The sequence below is a fragment of the Triticum dicoccoides genome, chromosome 2B (genome assembly GCF_002162155.2).
Source record: "Triticum dicoccoides isolate Atlit2015 ecotype Zavitan chromosome 2B, WEW_v2.0, whole genome shotgun sequence".
NCBI classification, from domain to species: Eukaryota; Viridiplantae; Streptophyta; class Magnoliopsida; order Poales; family Poaceae; genus Triticum; species Triticum dicoccoides.
This window is the reverse complement of record NC_041383.1, coordinates 684898720-684918268: the sequence shown is the minus strand read 5'-3', so window position 1 is coordinate 684918268 and position 19549 is coordinate 684898720. Positions and strand designations below refer to the sequence as shown.

General features: G+C 50.6%; 1 pseudogene; it reads left to right on the top strand.

Moving 5' to 3' along the window:
* Nucleotides 1-5230: 5230 nt before the first annotated feature.
* Nucleotides 5231-11843, top strand: LOC119365600 (annotated as a pseudogene).
* The last annotated feature ends 7706 nt before the right edge of the window (nucleotides 11844-19549 follow it).

Below are 19549 nucleotides of genomic sequence, written 5' to 3'. Positions count from 1 at the left end.
CCAACGTATCTATAATTTTTTATTGCTCCATGCTACTTTATCTACTGTTTTAGGCAATATTCGGCTTTATTATCCACTTTTATATTATTTTTGGGACTAACCTATTAACCGGAGGCCCAGCCTAGATTTGCTGTTTTATGCCTATTTCAGTGTTTCGAGGAAAAGGAATATCAGACGGAGTCAAAACGGAACGAAATCAACTGGAGAAGTTATTTTTGGAAGGAAAGCCATCCAGGGAACTTGGAGTGCACGTCAGGGGAGATACGGGCTGTCCACGAGGGTGCCCCCTCTAGGCGCGCCCCCTGCCTCGTGGGGCCCCCGTAGCTCCACCGACGTACCCCCTGCACCCATATATACCTATGTATCGTAAAACTTCCAGAACAGAAGATAGATCGGGAGCTCCGCCGTCGCAAGCCTCTGTAGCCACCAAAAACCTCTCGGGAGCCTGTTCTGGCACCCTGCCGGAGGGGGATCCCATCACCGGAGGCCATCTTCATCATCCTGGCGCTATCCATGACGAGGAGGGAGTAGTTCACCGTCGGGGCTGAGGGTATGTACCAGTAGCTATGTCTTTGATCTCTCTCTCTCGTGTTCTCTCTCATGTTCCCTCTATGGCACGATCTTGATGTATCCCAAGCTTTGCTATTGTAGTTGGATCTTATGATGTTTCTCCCCCTCTACTCTCTTGTGATGAATTGGGTTTCCCCTTTGAAGTTATCTTATCGGATTGAGTCTTTTATGAGAACACTTGATGTATGTCTTGCGATCCACTTGATGTATGTTTTGGTGATCAATTTGCGGGTTTCGTGACATTGGGAACCTATGCATAGGGGTTGGCACACGTTCTTGACTCTCCGTAGTAGCTTTGGGGCACTCTTTGAAGTACTTTTATGTTGGTTGGATGAATCTGAGATTGTGTGACGCATATCGTATAATCATGCCCACGGATACTTGAGGTGACAATGGAGTATCTAGGTGACATTAGGGTTTTGGTTGATTTGTGTCTTAAGGTGTTATTCTAGTACGAACTCTTTTATAGATCGATCCGAAAGAATAACTTTGAGGTGGTTTCGTACCCTACCATAATCTCTACGTTTGTTCTCCGCTATTAGTGGCTTTGGAGTGACTCTTTGTTGCATGTTGAGGGCTTGTTATATTATCTATCTATGTTATTATTGTTGAGAGAACTTGCACTAGCGAAAGTATGAACCCTAGGCCTTGTTTCCTATCATTGCAATACCGTTTACTCTCACTTTTACCACTTGTTACCTTGCTGTTTTTATTATTTCAGATTACAAATACCTTTATCTACTATCTATTTTGCACTTGTATATTCATCTCTTCGCCGAACTACTGCACCTATACAATTTACCATTGTATTGGGTGTGTTGGGGACACAAGAGACTCTTTGTTATTTGGTTGCAGGGTTGTTTGAGAGAGACCATCTTCATCCTACGCCTCCTACGGATTGATAAACCTTAGCTCATCCACTTGAGGGGAATTTGCTACTGTCCTACAAACCAGTGCACTTGCAGGCCCAACAACGTCTACAAGAAGAAGGTTGTGTAGTAGACATCACGTGGGCCTGGCCTTGGCTTTGTGCTGCGGGGCTGCTCATGGCCAGGTGCCCTTGGCGGCCGATCTGGGTTGGCCAGATCTGGCGACCGGCACGGTGGGTAGCCCAGGGATGCTCGCGGTGGCGGTTGCTTCCCCTACCTGGGGCTGTTTTGCTCCGAGTATGCTAGCACCATGGTGGGAGCTCGAAGGTGCACTGGTCGCCGAGGCGGTCGCAGTGGCTAGGGCAGCGGTGGCTGGTGCTTGGCGGCGGGTGGTGGTTGTGCAATGCCTTCTCCTAGGTCAGAACCGGCGGCGCATGGGTTGCCCGCGTGTCGCGGGGATGGCTACGACTTGGGGCTCGTGCTTAGCTGAACCAGCTTGGGGCCCGGGGCGGGTCGGAGCTTCAGCTCCAGGTAGGCGATGCTGGGCGCGGTCCAGGTGGTGCCCGCGAGCAGTGGGATCTCCTTGAGCGTATGGTGGTCGAGGGTGATGGTCGGGACTACGCTCTTCCGTCCGGCAGATTGGAGCCAAAAGCCACGGGCATGGCGTCGTGGGAGTTAGCTCGGCGACGGCCGTTGGTAGCCACAGGGTCGTGTCTCCCGCGGTCCATCGGGCTAGGTGGGGGCACAGGCGTGGGCACCTCCGACGCTGGAGGCACTGACCCAGACTCCGTGGCTAATGTCGGGCTAGGAGTGAAAGTTGTCACCTTTCACTCTTCCTACCGTGGTCGATGCTCCACAGTGTGGATGGGGGCGGTGTCTGCGACATGGATGCCGGGGTGGCGGCTCCGGATGACGGTCCGCATGGTTGGCTCTCCGGCGGGCATCATGGCGATGGTGATGGCTGTCCTCTTGGTCGTGTGGGCGGCAAGAGGTGTAGCGGCGGGTAGCCCGGGTGTGCTCTCTGTCATTGGTAGTGGGGAGTCCCCGATCCAGACCTGGGGATCAGACCTCATCGCGTGCGCCCTGAAGGCCTCATGGTGTCACATTGGTGCTGCCAAGTGAAAGCTCCGTGTTTTGTCGCCGGTGACGACAATGCCCGCGGCCGCTGCTCTCTTTCTAAAGACGTCGTCTTGGTGCTCCTTTTCGTGTCAGGGTTCCGGGTGAAAACCCTTGTCCATGATGGACTCGGTGGCGGCGGCGCTTCACGTCGTTTTTCCTCCCGAGGGGGTTGTCGTGGAGCTTAGGTGTTTAGGGCGTTGCGTGGCGTTGTACCCTGTACTTCCTGTACTGTCTTTCGATAGCGTAATCACGTGCGTCTTGCGTGGACTGGTGATGCTGGGATCGGCGTGTAAGGGCTACTCCATCACCTTATATCATTTGGGCATGTACTGTGCTCGGTTGGTGTTTTATATATAAAGCAGGACGAAAGCTTGATAGTCTGATCTGGTTGTGTGGGCGGGAAAATTATCTACTCGTCTAGCACGGCCTCGAGCCAGCCGGCCTGGATGCTAGAGCAGCGGCTCCGAAATTTGTCTTTTTGTTTGTAGGGTCTTGTCTCTGGCCATTTAGGTGGCGGAGTCGCCAGCCACGTCGGCTGATGCGGTCTCGAAGCTAGCATGCGCGTCTGTCGTAGATGTGTTGGTTTTCTGTTATTTCTTTCTTTATCAAATAATCAATTTCTCTTCATAATAAAATGGCAGGGCACAGTCACCGGGTAGGTTGTGCCCGTTGCCACGCACGGCACTGCCCGGCAGCAACACGAGCGTGCTGCCGAGCGCTGGAGTGGAGAAAGCAGTGACCGTTGTACCAGGTCGCCCGTAGCTAATCGTTTTCACCCGTTTCTCGTGCACACATTCGGCCTCCAACACATGAAAGTGGGTGGTAAACCCAGCTGCAAAGTAAACCGAGCGCGCGGGAACGGCGGCCGGAATCTGAAGCGACGGTTAGATCGCGTCCCTCCCAGGTCGGCGATGTCATCGGCATTCTCAGTCCCGCCACGGCCAGCCAAGCTGATGTGATTTGGTCAACCACTCTGTCCGTGACGAGTGACGGCAGCAGAACTCTGGTGCTGTTTTCCAAGTGCCGGTCAAACCCACGACACGAGCGCTCCTTTACGCAACGGGAAGCAGAGCTGCTCTGCTTTTCGATCTACGTTGGTTTGGTGCAACGATTCCAAACAAGCGCGGTACTGACCGTCACCGGGTCTGCTAGTTTCACCTCTGCCAGCAGACTCGTTTTTGAGCGAGAGATCACCACTGACGTACTAGTACTCTACTACTTGGGCAACGAGTGATTTACCGTACTTGGATCACTCGTTTACCAACGGAACCATATCCATGGTGAGATCACGACATATTTTTTCTTTCCACGTCATTAGTTGGGCCACCCCAGGACCACCAGGAAAAGTCAAAACAGAAAAAGAAATGTTCGTTCAAATTTGGAAGTACATTTTCCCATGGCGGGGCGCCAATTTTTTCTTTAGTTCAACCTCTTTTTGCGGTTTTCTGTATTCCTCCTTTTCTTCCGATTTGGTGTTTCTTCCTCTTTTATATCTTTTTAAATTCATATTTCTTAAAGTAATGAATATTCTATTAAAAATTCCATGAATATTTATTTAACAATTCAGGAATATGTTTTGAAATTCATGACCATTTTAGTGAATTCATGATTTTTAAAATTCATGAACATGTTGTGAAATATTAACAATGTTTTGTAAACATTTAAAAAATCTTAAACACTTATAAAGTTAATGAACCTTTAAAAATGAGTCGTGTAAAAAGCAGAGAAGAAAATGAACCAAAATAAATAAGTAGAAAACTGGCGCCCCTCAGTGGGTTGGCCCAAGAGCGCTATGGGTGGTGCGTGTTTGCTAGCTATCCCCCACCCTGTAACAACCCAGATGTAATGCATTCCAGGTTTGCCATATATTATTGAGATATTGCCATGTGATGTTTGAGTTCATATTGTTTTCATCTGCATCTTTGATCAACCTTGTGTAGTTGTGTTGGTTGCCCTATGATAATTTTGCATCATGCATAAGCATCACCATTGACATATTTTATTTTTGTGATCATGTGTGCCGACTCCTACTTATCCTCTTCAACCTTCCTTTTAGCTAGGTCCATATTTCAACAACCTTCTTTGAAGTTTCAAAACCTGATATCAAACATCATTTTCTTTCTTTATTCCATTAAAGTCAAGTGACACTTGTACTTCTTCTAACATTCCCACAAAAATGAAAGTAAATCACTACATAAGTGTAGAACATCCTTCCAGGAGTTTTACCTTTTTTGAAATTTATCTAGATGGAATTCAATCTGGAAACAGAATGGATTTAATTCAAATTATTTTGAAAATTTCCTCTTAAAGAATTGCTCCTAATTTTTTTATCAAATCCTCCATATTTGTATGGTTCAAGTGAAAATAGGGATCCTGGTATTTTGTCCCATCTATCTCTCGTTTAGTTTCCCTCAAGTTCCTGTTTTAAATAAACAGACAGAAAAGAGAAAAGAAAGAAGGGAGAGAGAGGAGGCCCAGCAACTTACCTGCTTACCTTTCCAATTCAGCCCAGCCAGCCCACCAGCGCCGATCTCTCCTGTTCATCTCCTTCCTCCTGTACGGCAGAGCATCCATGACAGCCACGTCCACAGCAGCGTCGATTTGACGGCCGGAGCTCCTCCCAGCGCCCTTTAAACCTCGCCCTAACCCTAGTCTCTCCATTCCCCCCTCTCTCTCTCTCCGCCGCCGCCAGCCCAGGTAAGAGGAGACACGCGCACGCCGTCGCCCTGGCCACCATGACCCGAGCGAGCACGAGCTAGCTTCCTGCACGCCCCCGACCCCTCGGCCGCCGTAGAAAGGACCACCTAGGATCCAGACATCTGCTACTACGACGAATGCAAGGCCACAGCCCCTGGACTGGAACGACCTCCCCGACCCCGTCTTCTTCCCCTGCTGCATCTTCTTCACGGAACCGGAGCCCCGCCAAGCTCAGCGCTTCCCCTCGTCGTCTGTGGCGCGCCTCGGGTCACTTCTTCTTATCCTAGGTGAGCTAGGTAACGCCCGCTCCCTCCCTGCCGTTTCTCGCGCGCTCTCCTTTCGCGTCGCCTAGGAGTCATCATCGCCATGCCAGAGCATGCTCTGTTTGTTTGAGCTCAGATCCGTGTGTGCAGTATGTTTACCCTTAGCCGAGCCCCTCCTGTAAGATACCCAAAGCAGCAGTGCAGTGGACAGAACACGGCGCACTCATCCATGGGGTCCTGTGATTGAATCCCGGATCACCCCATTTATTTCTGTTATTTTATGCAAAGTCTGTGAAGATTGCTCTGTAGCTTTTTGTAAATCAATGTAAATTCATCAGTAGATCTTATGGATGCATGCAAGCCCTATGTGTTTTCTGGTCAGTGTCGTTGCATCTACTTTCATAATATGCCACTTGCACAAATTAATAAAATTGCCCAGCCACTGATTGTTCTGCTCAGACTAGCTGTGATAATGTTATGTTTTCCGAGATTTCTGTAAAACATAGCGTTTTGGAAAATTCATATCTTAAAATCCATGCATCATATATAAAATCAAGCCATATATGCTCGTTGCTCAGTTTTATGTCTATTTTCAGGCCATGCCATGTTCATCCCCACTAAAAATCTCCAACACTCTGTGTTGAGTAGCTAAACTACCTATGAAAATGTTTCTGATCTGTTGACACTTGACACGTAAAATTTGTCCCTGTATTTGCAACAGTGTGAGTTTTGGACAATCTCGTTTACTACCAACATCGACATCGAAAAGCATGGGGCCTTCACGAGCTGTCTCCTGCTGCCTGGTCCTCCTCTTCCTCGTCTCCTCGTCCAGCGCCTCCGTTCTACTAAAGACGCGTGCAAATCCATCGCCGCCGACAAGGAAAAAAGCATCGGCTACAACTACTGCATCGAGTTTTTCGAGGCGAGCAAGGGCAGCGGCACCGCCGACAAGCGTGGCTTGGCCGTCATCGCGTCGAAGCTCAACAGAGCGGCAGCCAAGAGCATGGTCAAGCGCATCCACGCCCTCAGGGCCTCGGAGAAGGACAAGGTCATCCAGATGGGCCTCTGTTGGAACCAGGAGACCTACAAGCTCAAGCTTACAGCTACAATGGCGAGAGGAAGACGATGGCTCAGGTGGTTTTGTGCTGCGTACTGCGTTGCAGCTTTTCTCATTTTCATTCCTCTTATTTGTACTGAACTTACAAAGGGAGAGATCAACCACGCCTGCGAGCTTACCGGTCGTGCCATCCCACGACGCTCGCCTTGCGGGTGATGCGCGCGTGCCGCGGGCTACGCTGCATGCCATCCCATGCAACTCCAACGGCCGCGCCAAGCTAGCTACCTACTAACTGAAACTACCTGGCCACATGTAGTGTACATGCACACGTTGACACGGCTGCTTATTTTGCTAACTGAAGGAAACTAAGCTAGCTACTGAACCGGGCTAGGAAATACAGGTTCAACATTTCACCCCCTAATTCCGACGCCCGGTGCTCACCACTCCGACGCCAACCTTCTGCCTCATTTCAACAAACTTGATTCGGCCGAGCGCCTTGGTGAGGAAATCAGCAAGCTGTCCGTCAGTGCCGACGTGGTCGACGTCCACCTTGCCGTCTTCGATGCACTCACGAATGAAATGATATCGAATGTCAATGTGCTTACTTCTGTCGTGGTGCACCGGATTCTTGCTCAGAGCAATCGCCGACTTGTTGTCGACGCGCAGCTTCGCCCTCGTCGGAGTGTCGCCGGTGAGCTCGCCGAGGAGCCTGCACAGCCACACGCCTTGGCAGGCTGCGGTTGCTGCCGCCATGTACTCAGCCTCGCAAGACGAGACGGCGACGACCTTCTGCTTGTGAGAAGTCCATGTGATCGGGCTGGAGTTGAGGAAGAAGATCACTCCCGTTGTGCTCCGCCGACCGTCAAGATCGCCGGCGTGATCGCTGTCGCTGTAGCCGATCACTTCCGGGCTGCTGCACCACCTTGCTTGTAACAGCAACCATGATTCAGTGTGCCACTAACATAGCGCAGTATTTGCTTGACAGCAGCCCAGTGCGCCTCCGCCGGCGCCTCCAAGTACCTGCTCACCATGCCAACAGAAAACGAGATGTCTGGTCTCGTGTTGCAGAGGTACCGCAGGCTCTCGACGATGCTTCTGTATCGTGTGGCATCCATGGGCTTGCCGGCGCCGGTCTTGCCAAGTTTCAGCCGATTCTGCATCGGCGTGTCTGCAGGGTTGCACCCCCTCATCCCGCTGCATCCAAGATCTTGGCCGCGTACGCGCCCTGGCAGAGGGTGATCGCGTCGGCCTTCTGTTGAACTTCTATGCCAAGGTAGTAGCACAGAAGTCCAAGATCGCTCATGTCAAACAGATTCTTCATCTGTTCCTTGAACGCAGCAATTTCTTCGTCGCCGGCGCCGGTGATGATCAAGTCATCGACGTAGACGCTCACAAGCAGAGTCGACGCGCCCTCACCCCTCCTGTACACCGCGTGCTCAAGAGGGCTGCGCTCGAAGCCTAGCGACACGAGCGACGCGTCGAGCTTGGCATTCCAAGCCCGTGGCGCTTGCTTCAGGCCGTACAATGCCTTCCGGAGGCGCAACACCTTTCCCGCATCGCCGCCGATGACGAAACCCGGCGGCTGGTGCACGTACACTTCTTCAAGAAGATCTCCATTCAGGAATGCGGACTTAACGTCCATGTGATGGACTTGCCAGCCTCGGTGTGCCGCAAGTGCTAACAGAAGCCGCACAGTCTCCATGCGCGCCACCGGAGCGAACACCTCGTTGTAGTCCACGCCTTGCCGCTGCGCGTACCCCTTTGCCACCAGCCTTGCCTTGTGCTTCACCGTGTTGCCGGCGGCGTCCCTCTTGATCTTGTATACCCACTTGAGCCCTATAGCTCTGTGGTCGGGCGGGAGCGTGGCGAGTTCCCACGTGCCATTGTCGCGGATCGCCGCGAGCTCGGCGTCCATGGCACGCTTTCAGCTCGCCTCGTCAAGTGCCTCATCGACGCTGTCCGGCTCCTCCGCAGCCACGAGGCACAGCCCGACATGCTCTTCCTTCGCCGCCGCGTCCAGCTCCGCGAGTACATGCTTCATCTTGCGGTAGCGGGTCGGAGTGTGGTCGAGGTCGTGGCGCTCGCTGTCGTCGTCCGGCGGCGTGGCCCAACCATCCTCCACGGACATGGCCCTGCTGCTTGTTGACGCCATGGGAGGCGACCCTGCCACCCCGGAGGAGGAAGAGCTGGCGCTGATTGGTGTAGCAGAGGCCGGTGGAGAGACAGCCGGAGAGCCAGTGCGCGCCGGCGTTGACAGCTCGTTGTGCTCTTCGTCACTGTAGGTGACCACAAGGTGTTCGACCGTGGGCGCGGCGTCTCCGTTGGCCGTGGTCGCCCAGTTCCACTTTCTCTGCTCCTCAAAAGTGACGTCGCAGGTTATGATCACCCGCTTGCTCGACGGATCGTAGGCCCTGTAGGCCTTGGCGCCCTCCTCGTACCCGACGAAGATTGCCGGCGTGGAGCGGTCGGCCAGCTTGTCGATGCCGGGGCCGAGCCGCTTCACATGCGCCACACAACCAAAGACGCGAAGATGGTGCACTGCCGGCTTCCGTTTGTGCCAAGCCTCGTACGGCGTCAGTCCGTCGAGGCTGCGCGTGGGCACCCGGTTCAGGAGGTAGACCGCAGTCTTCACCGCCTCTCCCCAGAACGTCGCCGGCACCTCCATGGCCTTCAGCAAACAGCGGGCCATCTCGACCACTGTCTAGTTGCACCGTTCGACCACGCCGTTCTGTTGGGGCGTGTACGGCGCGGTGGTGCAGTGCTTGATGCCGCCGTCGTCACAGTACTTGTGGAAGGCGATCGAGTTGAACTCGCCGCCCCGATCCGAGCGGAAAGCCAGGAGGTTGCAGTTCGACTCGGCTTCGGCTCGTGCCTTGATTTTCTTGAAGCGATCGAAGGCCTCATCTTTGGTTTGCAACAACTCAAGCCACATGTATCGTGAGCAATCATCAATGATCAGGAGAAAATACCGGTTACCTCCAGCTGTCGCCGGCTTGATCGGGCCACAAAGGTCGCTGTGAACGAGCTCCAGAGCGCGCTCCGCGTGGTATGTCGTGGCCTGGGGAAACGGCAGCCGATGCTGCTTGCCCAGGGCGCACCCGTCGCACACTTGGTCGACGCGGTCGATGACGGGGACGCCATCCGCCATGCCCAGGCGTCCCAGATCTCGCAGCGCATGGAAGTTCAGGTGGTCGTAGCGACCGTGCCACAACCACGCCTCGTCCGCGCTGCGTGACAGCAGGCAGACCGGGCGCCCTGCCGTCAGGCGGAGCACGTACAGCCATCCGCCGTTCCTCTGAACCCGCGCGATGAGGCGGCCTTCTTGATCGCAAAGCCGCAGTAGTCCATGGCAGATGTTGGTCTCGCACCGAAGTTCGTCCATCTGACCCAAGCTGATAATGTTGCTGCGTAGACGAGGTATAAAGTACACCTCTGACAGAGTCAGGTGCTCACCGTTTCGGCACTCAAACAGGATGGAGCCCCTCCCCTCGATCTGCACGTCGTTGCCGTCGCCGAGCCGCACGGAGCCGCGCACGCTGACATCAAGCTCGGAGAAGATCTCCCAGCACCCGGACATGTGGTTGCTCGCCCCGGTGTCCAGGTACCAGGACATGTCGCAGCGTCCGTCGACGGGGGCAGCACACGCCTGGGAGCGCTCCTCATTGAGGAGAACGCGCTCGACCGGGCGCTCTGTGGTCGTTGAGAGCACGCTCACCGTGGCTAGCAGGAGAGACGTCTTCGTGTCCTCCCCTTCTCCGCGCACCAGGTTTGCTTGCTCCTTGCGCTCGCGTCGTGGCTCGGTGCAGTGCTTGGAGAAGTGCCCAGGCTTGTTACAATTGTAACACTTGACCTAGGACATGTCTCGCTCTCCGTTTGGCGCGCCGTCGCGCCCGCCGTTTCCACAGCCGTGTTGGCCGCCGCCACGACGGTTTTGTTGCTTGCCGCGGCGACGATTCGAGCCGCCACCCTGTCCGCCGGACCCGCCTTGTCCGCCGGACCCGCCTTGTCCGCCGCCCTGGCCGTTGCTCTAGCCTTGGGCGCGCTGGTTCTTGCGTGCGTGCCACTGCGCCTCCGTCATCAACAACTGTGCCCCGCCACCTCCACCTTGATCGTTGGTGAGGCAGCGCTCCTCCGTGGAGCGCAAGCAACCGACGAGCTCCTCAACGGAGAGCGTGTTGAGGTCGAGCATCGTCTCGATGGCGAGAGCAATCTGCATGTAACGAGACGGGACAACGCGGAGGAATTTCTGAACCACTCTCACCTCATCCATGGTGTCACCGAGTGAGCGTAGGTTGTTGACAAGCGAGGTGATCCGCATGCCGAACGCGTCGAGGGTCTCGCCGTCGCGGAACGCGATCGCCTCAAACTCAGAGCGCAGTCGTTGCGCCGTGGCCTCGCGGACGCGCGCGACGCCCATGCGCATGGTTTTGATCGTGTCCCATGCCTCCTTTGCCGTCCTCTTCACCAGGATCGCACCCACCATCTCCGGCGGTACGGATCGCAGGATAGCCGCCAGCGCCGCCTTGTCGTTGGGGACGCTCGTCGGGTTTCCTTCAACCGCTTCCCACATCAAGTTGGCTTCCATGTTGATTTGCATCAGCATGGACCACTCAAAGTAGTTCGTCGGCGTGAGCATCGGCCACACCGTGTTGCCGCCCGGGACGAGGCGCTCCTAGATCGTGCGCTCGTGCACGACGATCTCCTTGCCGTGCCTGCGGGTTCGGCTCCGACCATGGCTGCGACCGCGGTCTTGAGTCGGCGAGCGCACGCCGTCGTCGCCGCTCTTGCCAGCTGCTGCACGGGCCGCCGCCGCGGCGTCAACGGTCACCGGAGTGCCCCCCGGGGATGTCGAACCAGCCATGGTCGCCGAGGAACGACGTGGCTCTGATGCCACTTGTTGGAACCAGGAGACCTACAAGCTCAAGCTCACGGCTACAATGGTGAGAGGAAGACGATGGCTCAGGTGGTTTTGTGTTGCGTACTGCGTTGCAGCTTTTTTCATTTTCATTCCTCTTATTTGTATTGAACTTACAAAGGGAGAGATCAACCACGCCTTTTTCCGAGCTCGATGCTGCGGCTAAAGGCGTCGAGGCGGGTACACCGGAAGGCAAATTTGGCGCGGAGACGAACCTCACCGGCGCGTTCGACGCCCCCGACACCTGCGAGACCGGGTTCAGCGAGAGGGGCCTGAAGTCGCCGCTCGTCGCCGAGGACGCCGAGTTCACTAAGGAGGTGTACATCGCGATGGCTGTAACGCACTCGTTATAAGTAGCTAGCTTGATTAGAAGCGAATTGTCTTTCAGGTAACACTGGATTAGTTAGAAGCAGGACGTACGTTTGATCTTGTTATCGCTGATCAAGTGCTTTGTAACTGCTCCCGCAACCTACGCTCATGTTACTCTTTCCGTCAGTTTATTCCTTCCTTGTTGCATGCTTCCTTAAATTACGCCAGGTTACCGGATTTCCATGCACCCATGTGATGGAAGCATTCCTTCTTTTTTTGAGATGGATGGAAGATTACTTGTGATGACCAAATACATTTGCCTTTAGAAAACAGATGCCCTAAATTCATAGATTATAAATCATTTAAATGATGCTTCGATTCTAGGTGATAAATCTCAAAAATACTAGTACTGTACTTGATTGTTTCTATTCCATAACACATGCAGTAAACTATGCTTCCATCATATTACAATTGTGTTTCTGTTGAGAAGAAAATTTGCTTCAAACGTGAATCTGTCAAAAGAAAATTTGCTTCTACCAAAAAAGAGATTTATTTCTCTGTAGCAAAAAATCGCATCCAATGTTAAGCTACACTTCTTTTACAAGCATGAAATTTTTTTCACAAAGTTCCTTTGTAGCTCGTCCTACATGGAACCTTTTATCTTTAGCCCTTTAACACTGCTTTGAGATCCGTACTCTCCAACTAACTTGCAACAAGTAGATTTCTCTTTTTTGTTTCTCTGAAATGAAAGAACATATGGATTTCAAACTTTGCAGATCAAACAAACTTTACAACTTCAATGTGTGAAAAAACTTTCAGATTTTTTGGACCAACATAAATATACAAAATGAGGAAATTTTAATTAAAAAAAATAATTTTTAGCATTTTAAATGCATGAAAAAAATCTGAATTTTTTTCCCACGTAGTAATTAGAATGTTTTATTGTCCTGCAAAGTTTTAAGTTTATACGTTGTTTCGTTTGAGAGAAACAAAAATGTCAAATGTGCTTGCACGGATCTTGATGCCAAAATGGATGGCTAAGATAAGGGGTACCGTGTAGCTCAAGCTACACAAAACCACACTCTTTTCCACCCACTGGAATCCAATAGAACATAAAGTTGCATCAGACAAACATACAAATGCTACTTTTATATTTGATATGTGTTTCCAAGGAAATGAAAATTACAATGACAATTCAAAGTGAGCCTGAACCAGTTCAACATCTCTCCCTACTTCTTTTTGGCTGCCTTCACCCTCTCCCCTATTGGAGCTCCCATGATGTTCAGCAGGTGCTGCCGTGAACTGCGCTTCAACTGCCGCATGCCGACAAACATAGCCTCCACCGGAAATACAGATACAGTACGATGTCTGCTGAAAATAGTTGTATGAGAAGCAAGATATTAGAAATAAGAAAGCTTATTTGTTTAACACAGTACAACAAATTACAGGAAGCATTAAATTGTTGGAACTAAATAGTACATTAGAGTAGATCTTTGTATGAAGCTTCCTTGGCTTTATATAAAGTTGGGGCGGGGGGAAACCCCTTTTGGTTCAAAAAAATCTTTGTATGAAGCAGAGATGATTGACAATAGACAATAAACTAAGTTCGGCACCAACAAGAGGATGCATCCCTTGTGTCGCAAACATACAAACTGAACCGATTATTGGTTGATGAATGGAAGCATTTTTTATTGTGAGACGAAACAAAATGATTACAATGTAGAAGCACCCTGGCGAGAAGCAAGAAAAAGTGCACTGGGTACATAGGTAGTGTTATTTGGAAGCATGGAATTTTGAAAATAAAAATGAAAACAAATATTGCTATGGAGAGGCATATTTATGGAAGTAACACACAGTTTGGAAAATATGAGGAAGTATAAAAACATGGGAACTCAAGATAACTCCCCGTGCTATGAAGCATAGAAATTTGATAATGAATAATCAAACAAAGCTTGCTAGCAACATGCAAATGCATCTTCTATGTCGCTAACATTCAAATAGAAAGAATTTTCAGTAGATAAATAGAAAGAATTTTTAATAGTGAACCAACTGCTTTTCTCTGTGTGTTCTTACAATGTAGAAGCACCAAGGTAAGAAGCACGAAAAATGCAGTTGGTTCATTATTAGTGACAGGTGGAAGCATGAAAGTTTGGAAGTTAAACAAAAAAAATGCCGCCAACTGTGGAGGCGCTTTTGTGGAAGCTCCATATACAAGAAACAATGAAAGTTGTTTACTCAACAGTTCTCATATATATTGGAAGCACTGAAAATTGAAATTAGGGATTGACCAAGATTGTCTAACTACATAGCTATGGATGATCAAATTATCTAAATAATCCAGCAAAAGAATTGTTCAGTGACAAATGACCTGATACATGAACAGAACAATCTATCAGACAATGAACATAAAGTACTTGGCAGACAATACATTACACAGAAAATTGCATTTTGGAAATTACAAATCATAAAACTGAGGGCGGAGATTTGGCCCTTCAAAAAAGGGTGAAATGTCGGGGGGACACCGCAGGTTCTCCGGCCGGCCGGTGCTACTCCTGCAGCCGATTCAGAACCTGCCGAAACACCAACCAGCAAAGAGATGTGGGGCTCGACCCCCAAATGCCGGGATGGCGCACCTGCTATGTGCCCCGAGGGCAGTCCGAGGGTCGCATCTGTGGAGACGAACCCCGTGGTCGCATCGATGGAGAGAAAGATGGGGTTCGGAGGAGCATGTATTGGATCTGGGCGATAGGGTGGTTGTGTGCTCCAAGATGAGGTAACGAGGACACAGGCGATGTGCGGCGCAATCGGAGAGGTCGGGGCGACGCGGTTGATGACAAGCTCCGGACGACGCCGTTGACGGCGAGCTCGGGGGCGGCGCGTGCGAGGCGAGAGGAGGATTGCGGCCCGTGCTGACGGGATTCTGTTTTTTCTTTGGGAGTACGAAGCAACGGGTGAACGTGTTTCTACCCCGTGACATCCAACGAGAATCCACGGTAGTCAATCCATGTGACGATTTGTGCTTCCAATCAGACTACTGATTGAAAGCGTTTCCCTAAATAGTTCATCCTGGCCATCTGGGTCAGAATTTTCTCATGAAATTGTCGTGTGGTTTCTTTTGAAATAACTTAGTGAACGTCGCATAATCTGCGTGTGATCGCGGTGATCATGGCCTCATCAGGATATATATTCACACATCAGTATGATAATACTAAGCTGCCAGCAGGGATTGACACGTCCTGGTGCGACGGGGCTGTGGTCGTCGCTCCCCTTCTCGATGCTTCCCTTCGCCTCCGCATCCACTTCTCTCTGTTGCGTGCGGCGACCGAACGGCCGGACAGGCTCCACCACCTTCACCCAACACAACGACAAGAAAGAGGGATTGCCTGCACAGGCCGTCGCCATCGACGGCTGCCACGGTGTCGTCGACGTCGTCCATTCTCCATCGGTAGCCCCACACTCCGTCGTCTCAAGCATTATTCTCTCCGACGATCTCGCGTCGCACCTGTACTCCCTCTGCATCCGTTTCCTGGTCACCGTCATTCTTGCGCTGAGGAGGCAGCGCGTACGCTCAACCCCAGTTTTTTTTCTCTCCTCGCTCTCTTAGTTCACTGTCCTTCTTGCAGCTCAGTACATGAGGAAATCTGAGCCGCTGAGACGGCAAGGATGCTTGGTGTCACGCCCACTGGCCGCATGGTGATGCAGCGCTGCCGGTGCTGAAACTCGTCGCACATGTTTGAGAGTCCTGTGCTAACAAAGATACTTTGGATGCAGGGATTTTGTGGCTGCATGTTTCGGAGCTCTATATAGATGAAATACGGAAATGCTAACGCCCACACGTGTGGGCGTTCACCATCTCGACCACACTCAGGCATCACCGTTGGCAACTTCGTGCACGAATCTTGGCACAATCCGGTCGGTTTTCTGCGCCACGTAGGACGAGGCGCGTGTGCGGTGTGCGAGACGGTTCGCCCGCACGCTGGTTGCCCTCCCGCGGTCAGCGGTTGCCACTCGGGGCGTGCGGTGGAACTGCAATGTGCCCGCACGCCACGCTCCGACCTCGGTTGACGTCAAACACGTCGCACACCTCTGTCCCCTCTCCCCTCACGGTTCCATTTACTCACCCCGCACCGCATTTACTGGCAGAACCCACTCGCAGTTCAGACCATTGGAGGAGAAGGCGAGGGGAGAAGGCGACGGCGGAGGCGGAAGAATCGACGGTGTTCGCGGCCGTCGGTGGTGCTCGCCAGTACGGAGAGGCTTCGCCGGAGCTCCTGCGGATTGAAGGTAATGCTCGCTGCAACTCTCGCAATCCCTTCCTGCATTTCCCCCCTTCCCTCCTTGTTCGATTCCTCGATCGAGATTCATAGAGATTCAGGCGATTCGGCGATGCGTCGGCGTTCCCGCCGGCGGCGAAGTCGCCTGCTAGCCGATTTTGGTGGCACTGGGCAGTTTCGTCGCCGCCGCGGCGGCGGCATCGTCGGTGTGGTTACGCCTGTCCGGAGGCACGTACTAGCCTTGCCTTTGGATTGGACAGGTATCTCCCGATTTGTTTGATGCGCATTGGTTCAAATTTGTGTTTGCAATCAGTTCGGGGGAGAATTTTGAGGTTGAATTTGAAGTCGCTGTAGTTACCATTGAACCCTAGATCTAATTAGTTGGTTTTTGAAACTGTAGTATGAGGCGAACTTGGTAGGTTGATTAACTATCATGATTGTATGGCAACTAACTTCCTGAACAAATGTGATAGTTGCCACAAACGTGTTTTCCCATGCGGTAACAAATTACTGAAATGACTGTGATAGTTGCCACAAATAAGCTTTCCCATGCGGCAACTATTTTTTTGAATGACTATGATAGTTGCCACACACATGCTCTTCCATGTGGCAACTAAATTTACTGAATTATTGTGATAGTAGCCACAAACATGCTTTTCATTGTGGCAACTAATTTTTCTGAATGATTTGTGATAGTTGCCACACTGTGATAGTTGCCACAATCGGTAGTCAATGCAGTTTCAACAGCCAACTACACTAGACGGCAACTAATGTTCACATCAAGTGTGTCTGTTGCCACTTGGATAGTATATTCATGTGGCAAATAGAATGTGAACACACTGTCTGTTGCCATTCTGCAAATAAGACAGTGTGGCAAATTGGATGCATAATGTGGCAACCAAATTTGCATATCAATTGTGTCAGATGCCATACATATGCTTTGCATGTGGCAAGTTTTTGGCTGACCACATCATGTTTTATTGCCATTCTACTGTCAGTACAATGTGGCAAATTCATTGTACTGTAGGTGCAATTTTTTTTGTTTTTTGCCACAAAGACTTTGTGCTATCTGAACACACTGTGGCAATTTTTCAGGTTCTTGATTAGATGTGGTTTCATCGCTTTTGTTGTAGTATGTGTTGCATTTCAGCACGACAATTTACATTTCCGCCGCTGTGGCAGTTATCATTGTGCAAATTTTTTCAGGTTCTTGATTAGATGCTTACTTATTGCATTTATATTTCCACCATGACAATTTGGTCTGTTCCTATGTCAGCAGAATGGCTCGTGGCGATCATCAAAATGATGATGATGATTTCATGGATCCACCACAGCGTAATCGTGCAACTGCATGGAGAAAAGAGGGTGATGAGGTAAATTTCCACACCCCCTCCTCCTGTTTTATGTTACTAGGTGACACCTCAAGCTTGTAGTCATCTGACACGAACTAAAATTTCATGACATTGCAAAACATGGCAACAACTGCTCACTTTTTTGCAAAACATGGCAACAACTGATCACTTTTTGTCTGTTTTTTTGCAGAAGAAGAAACGTATTCGCAACAGAGCCTCCCAAGAACGACTGACTACGTTGACTGACAAATTCACCGACGATCAGAAGGGCGCTGCTGCTGAGATGGGTATATGCAGGCTATGATGGATGTCCGGTGCACGAACCTTGTCAACCCCGTATGCGACTGGCTTGGTGAGATCTATGACCCCGCCTCCAGGGAATTCGTGATTCCGAGACGTGGAAGACTACCGTTGAACGAGGATTCTGTGTTATGCACTTTGGGTGTGCCTCGTGGACATATCAAAGTCCCATACGAGCTCAATAATGAGATCGAGCAAGAGCTGGTCCCCCGTTTGTTTCTTGGGTTGGCATCCATGCCGAACACGTCTGCAGTGGCAGATTCGCTGCAGGCCATGACGACACATGGAGATGTTTTCAAGATGAAGCTACTCATGTACCTCATCTCAGCTGTTTTCGCGCCGAGCACTTCTCTTCGCCCAAGCAACAAATGTTTCCCCATCCTGGTGAATGATCCATCTTTACTACTTTATTTTCCTTCAATCTTCTGGCTCCGATGTCATGTGTAAAGCTAGTGACTGCCAGTGTTTTTCGATGTTTTTTCCATTTGATTTCTCATGCGGCAACTTTTTTGCCCTGAACTTTTGTGTGGTGCAGGCGGATCTAAAAAATGTGAAGAACATGAATTGGTGTAAGTTTATCGCCGACTTCCTGCATGATGCATTCTCCAGCAAGATGTTCCAAAAGGGTTGTCGACTGCATTTAATGGTATTTTTTTACCAGTTCTTTTCTGTGAACACTGTTTTTTAACACACTTTTGGTCATACATGGCAACCTGATCATAACAAGATGGCAATCTGATCATAACAAGATGGCAACTGCCATAATGACACTATGTCAACTGACATAATGACAATATGGCAACTGCCATCTTATTATTATGGCAACTGTCATCATACTATGATGGCATCTGCCATCATAGCAACATGGCAACTGCTATCACACTATGATGGCAATTAGCACATGCAGATGGCAATTTTTTCTTTTCTTCTCTTCTTCATGCACATCAACTTGATTATCATGTTAACATATATTATCCTGTTTTTTGCACACAGTACCCATGATGGCAACTGATATTTCTTTCTTTTTAAAATTGTTTTGCATCAGCTCATGTACGTCAACTGTCTTGATCTGTCCACCGTGGATTTCACTGGGACTGGAGGCCCGCCGCCTGCGCACAAATTTGCTGTTTCTGCGTGGACTATCAACGCTGTCAAGGTTGTGCTTGCCGCAGACAAGGCTACTGACACCACATATGGAAAACTGCAGGTTAGTTCTGGTTTCTTTGTCCACACGGCATGCTTACAATTTGGCATGTGGCAACCGTCTGTGGTTCATAAGAGATGACTACCTTTATTATCCATGGCTGTCTGAGTACTATATCCATGTTTCACTCCACATGGCAACTCTTTTTCATTTGTGCTGAGACATACATTCTCTCTCTTACGTCCTAGCTTTTTTTGTTCTTTACAGCTGATGGCCAAGCATGCTATAGACTACAGCGTGTTTGGGGGGCCTCAAAAGTTTGGAAAGTGGATGGACGTGCACTCAGCTCCGTCTTGCCCTGCCGAGGTAATCAAAAGATCTACATCTATGGTTTGCCGTGGAGTATTTTTTGATGTCGTGCAAGTGATTGCAATACGGGTGGTTGTTGATGCTTCTTTGTTTCGTGCACAGGCTAGGGCACCTGTTGAGCATCTAATAGGGCAGTTTGCATCCGGAATGACCGGCTTGCTCGGTAAGTTGGTTGAGGGGTGGACGTCCCTCAGTGGCTCTGACAGCGACGCGGTTGCGAGGCAGTTCACTTCATTTGTCCTAGAACGTACACATCGGCCAACCAGTTGCCATGGCCGGTATGACTACAACAGTTCCCAAGAGCCTGCTGA